We start from the raw sequence: 5362 nt of genomic DNA on the forward strand, positions 1-5362 counted from the left end.
GGTGAGAAACAAGGATTATACTTTCTTTGCTAATTTCACTAGATACCATAGTTACATTAGAGAAGTGGCCCTTATTCCTGCACGAGCCCCCAACCCTCCCTTCCCCAATGACTCCTCTTTCATTCAGTTTGGAGATACACCGTCCCCAGGGCCAATGTCCCCAGGCTCCACAGAGTTCCAGCCACTGGGGAAGGTTCAGGAAGTTCCCCTTCTTGTTCAGAGGCTCAACTGGGTGTCCCAATGTATATCATAGAAGGGATCTGATTTGTTTACTAAAATGAGTCTTGACTTACCCAAGAGTTTGTCTAAATTCTTCTCTTCTCCCTCCTCAGTGGGTTTTGGGTTGTTTCCCTTTCACTGCTTCCTTCTTTGAATAGGCAAAGGAGCTGGAACTCTGATGAGTGGTTTACCTCTTGTTAGCAACCCAAGTAAAACATTTAATGCCGGAGCTGGTATGGACTGAACCGCTACTTGGGGGTAAACGCCTGGCTTCACTTGTCCACGCTCTCTTTACCACCACACCCCACAACACCACATGTAAGGTCTGAGCAGGTTTTCTGGGGAGTTGTCAGTGTTTCTTTTTACTATTGCTAACGTAACAGCTTCAAATGTAAACGCAAATACAGCCAGCGTCAAGGAGAGCATCTGTAGAGGCCATGGAGCTAAAAGAGACTCTAAGAAATGTGCTTGATGTTTCCCTTGGCAGCATACATGGCCCCCTTGGAAAGGCTCAGTTGAACCTCTCTGCTGCTGGCAAGCTCTAATTTGGGGAAGAAGTTGGCAGGTGCCCGCAAAGAACATAGGCTTTTAATTAAGGTCTGTAGGGCCAGAAGCTCAGGAAGGCCCCCCTCTTGATGAATTTCTTTTTAACACTTGCATTTCTTCAAACTGCCCTACAAACAATAATTGTTTGCTCCATCAAGGTAACTGTGGTCATTAATCTTCTGTAGCACAGGAATTTCTTGTAACATAAAGGCAGTAATGGGATTTTTTTTTTTTTTTTTGCAATACCTTGAAAAATTAGTGTTAACTTGTGTTCCCGGTTTGAGGCAGTTGATTTTACTAAGGTGATGCTGAATATGATCTCATAACTCGGTCTTTCCACGCAAACACCCTCCGTGCAAAGTTCTCATTATATCTGACACTAGAATTAATGTAAACATGTTTCGGTCATGGCCGTCTTTTGAGTCACTCACTTAGGGGAAGATTTCTGCATGCAGGGACTGAGCCTGCTAAGCATCGTTGCTATGGAGACTGTGAGAGTTGGATTAATTAAGGCCTGAACAGATGTTGTGAAGTGTGCAGAATGCACTGTTTTTTCTGCTAGTAATTAAAGAGGGTACGTGTGTACGTGAGAGAGGAGAAAAAATACAGACAATCGGAGACAAGGCAGTCAGACAGATAGATGTGCTTGGCACTGGATACGTAACATCTCCTCTGGTAAAACTAACCACTGATCGCTCTGCTGGCACTACTCTATTTTCTCCTCCACCCATGCCAGACAGAATAATTGCTTGAAATGGACAAGTGGTCCATTCATGCTTCCTTTCTTTGGTCTGATTTATAAGAGGTATAGGAATATACAAAAACATGTTCTTGGATCAGTGGGTTCAAGCAACCCATCTTTCTGAACACTCAAAAATCAAACTGGACCGTGTAAATGGTAAACTACCTGGCAGGGAGGCCAAGTGTGTGGATTGGAGCTATATTAATTGTCCAACCTGCCGGGCGTAGTGTCATCAGTGACTTGGCAGCCAGGAAAAGAGATTGGCTGCCCAATGCCATGGAGAAATTGTCACGGGAATGCCTTCTAGATTAGAAAGTAAATGAAACATCAATCTAGTTCAGGTTTGATTTGGAGGATATTTGATTGTTTCAGTTGGAACTAAATGTTGATTTTTAAAGCTTTGCATTTCTATTTTCACTTGAATGATATTGTTAGGTTGAGGTCCAAGTTCAGCAAATTAGGTTCCATCTGAATCCTGCTTAGTGGCCCCAAAGATGAGTAGTGTCCCCACGTTGCATCCTCCTGGTCAGCAGGAAGGACTTAATGGGCTGAAATCATCCTAAGATTTTTCTGCTGGACTGACAGCAGTTTGACTAGAACTGGTGTCTTTTGAAGCGTGATCAGTTTTTTCTTTGTCTCCAAGCTGTGGGGGCAGTGTTGTCTGAAAATGGGAATCAGAGCATCACACGCAGAGGTGCTTGTTTCCTGGGGGATAGTGTCCTAGCGTCTTAGTGGCCAAACTCAGCTTCTTCCCATTCCTAGACTGTGGAGCTGAGTCAGAATGGGATGATGTAATAGGGCATTGCAGGGCAGGGGTGGGAAGAAAGGGAGGCAAGGGAAGAGAGGGAGAAAAGAGAGAGAGAGAATGACAAAGCTGTCTCATCCAATGTGACGTAGGTGTCTGATCATATACGTATGCCTCTAAAGAGTCAGACATCCCGTGCCCCAACCCCTGATGTACCCTTTACCCAGTTTGGCTGTGCCACTGATAACAGCTTGGTTCTGTCTATGAATGGGGCCGTTTCTTTTCTTTTTTGACGAGGTGAAGGCTACAGGTGGCCCTCAATCTGAGCGAAGGTCAGACACCTTACGGCTGTGTGCCGTTGAGAGCTCCAGAGATAGGGAAAGAGGGACAAATTGGATCAGTGTGAATTTATCACCATCTGGGGAGAAAATGCAAGTGCACATCTTCCTTTCTGTATTGTCCTCTCCAGACGTGACCTGTAGTTCATTCACCCTTAAACTTGATTGTTGAATCTGTTTGTATTTTCCACTTTTCCTCTTATTTGAGGATTATCTCCATTTATCTCATGGGAGAAAGCACTACTGAGGCTACAGAAATAGAAAGGATTAGGATTTGCCTTTTGAATCAATTGTGGTCTGTTTCTGTCTCTGGTCATTAATGAGAAAAATGACATTTAAAAATATAATTGTCTTTTTCTTCTCCCCAACACATATAAAGGGAAAAAATATATTCTGGGTAATTTGTTTACTGAAAAAGAAATAGAGATGGGAGAAAAACCACAACAGTCATTTGACGCCTTTGGAGGGACATCTGTTAGGTGCTTTAGTACAAGAGCAACAATGCAAACCTTGAAACAAATAAAAAATAGAGCCAGTATTGGGAGTTAGGGGAAAATCTGCTTTCCCCCTAACTCATCAAGTTTTGAGAAAGTGTTTTATTCTTGTTACCTGTTAATATGTATTCTTTCCGTGTGTGTGTATATCGTGGTCACTTCAATATACCTGCTGCCCCAGCAACAAACTTTACTCTTTGCCTTCTATTGTGTCCTGCCCTATGTTAGTGTGAGGCCAAAAGAACCCAACTGCCACCATGCTGCGGACACAGTCCACGACCCCGGCAAGCCAGGAGGACGAGAAGCATACAGAGCTGCTTGGATTTCTTCCTAAGCCAGTGGCCAGGGGTCCAGGATTTAGGTCCTCTCTGTCATCCATCCACCAACTATTCATCTAACAAAGTCAATGAGCATCTGCTGTGCCCAGGACTCTGCCTGACATGGGGTCACCACCAGATGTCTGTTCTAAGATATCTGCCCACCAGCAGGGCACCCTTTATGGAGCCAGATGAGACCTCTATCTACAGCAAGAGAACAATATAGTTCAAGCAGCATCACAGAGCGGTGGATCCCAGCAACGAAATGAGCAACCCAAGCACACGGTTTTAGGAGTCAAGTGAGGAGAGACTTTGTGGGCTGGTGAGTATTTTGGTTGGTTTTTTTCCGATGTGAGGGTTTTGAAACTCTCGATTTAGTCTCATCTCACCCAGAGCATACCACAGCTCGGGAGGTGTTTGGAAATGAGTGGAAGGTTTTCCGGTTGTCACCATAACTGGGAAGAATTATTAGCTTTTAGCGAAGGGGAGGAGCAGGGACACTCAGATGCTGCAGTGGGTGGGACCGTCCTGTAAGGACAGTTGTCACCTCCGAAAGCCCACCAAGAAGCACCGATCGAATGGCCAGCTTTTTAGAATATTTTTTTATTCACAATGTGAATTCAGAGGTGGGGAAGTGTTTAGAAATCTTTCATACAGGCTGAGAGGTGACTGTTTTATAGATACTGGTATCTGGAGCACCTTGATTTTTAACCAGAGTTCAGATTTTAAAGGAGCGTATCATGAAGATTCAAAGAGGAATTTTAGGGCACGCGTTCTTAGAGAAATCATTTCCTTAACGTTGTCAACCCCAAAGTGAGAGACGAGACCAACCCAGAACCGAAGTTAACGGGGCTCTGACATTTTTATAAAACACATTCTAACTTTAGCTGACATTTAAATTAAAAAGCCCAGCAGTGTAGCAGGGAGCTGATGGATTTGGAAAGCATGGATATGAGATAATGAGGGCTCTGCCATGCTTTTCGTGGTGAGGGGTAATAGATGATCTATTCCTGGCTGAAAACAAAGGAGATGAGGCACTTTCTGCATTTGCACTGCAGGAATTTGCATCGCATTGAGGCTAAAAGTCCTTCAAATACTGCTTTCCTTTGGCTCACTATAGCATATTCTTATATTAATCTTGATAACAAACAGGAAAAACCCTGGTAGGCATTTCTTGTGTCAAAGACACTAGTGGTTACTGTCTTAAACTTCCCAGTGTGCTTTGGACACACCAGTCCTGTAGGCAGACAGGCAAAAATTGGTTCTGTATGTGGGTTGGTCCTGCTTTGACCTGCCACATGTGGGAGGTTTGAAAAGCTCAGGTCAGAAAGCTAAACCAACTCACCCTCATTTGGAAACTTGTTATCCGTTTTGGGAAGAGTGCTGCCTTTGGGTTGCCCTGAGGTGCAGTGTGATTAAAGGCAAACTGGGAAGTGGCAGGGACAGAGAACAGGCCTTGGGCCCTCCTTGATTGCCTCAGCTCTCGTGCTTCAGTTTTCCCCATCCGTAAGATGGTCTAATGAAATTCGCCCTCTCACTGAAGATTAATGAAGTGAGACTTGTAAAGGACTTTACGTCAGGGATCAACTCAGGATACTTTTAAATCCTTTGGAATGAAACCACACTAGGGGACACTTATCTGGAAGCCAGGTTGACAGAGGCCTTCTGGAAGCCCAATAAAAATTAACAGGAGAACTGAACCCTTCGTTTCCTTTCAGAAAAAGTAGGTGCTCATTTCATTTTGCTACACAGAGATAAAAGCACAAGATTGCTGTCCTAAGAGTCATGTCAATAGACACAGAATTTGATTGACAATGAGGTTTGTCCTTTTAATCAGATCCCATTCATTGCTCTAAATCAACTTCAGTCTGACTCTTGTTAAGAAGCCGTTGACTCCCCAAATCGGAGTGATATTTTGCCACCAAATATGGCTCCTTGTCCTTCCTTTGAGAAGATATGCT

Source organism: Balaenoptera borealis (assembly GCF_965194805.1).
Source record: "Balaenoptera borealis genome assembly, chromosome: 2".
Taxonomy (NCBI): Eukaryota; Metazoa; Chordata; class Mammalia; order Artiodactyla; family Balaenopteridae; genus Balaenoptera; species Balaenoptera borealis.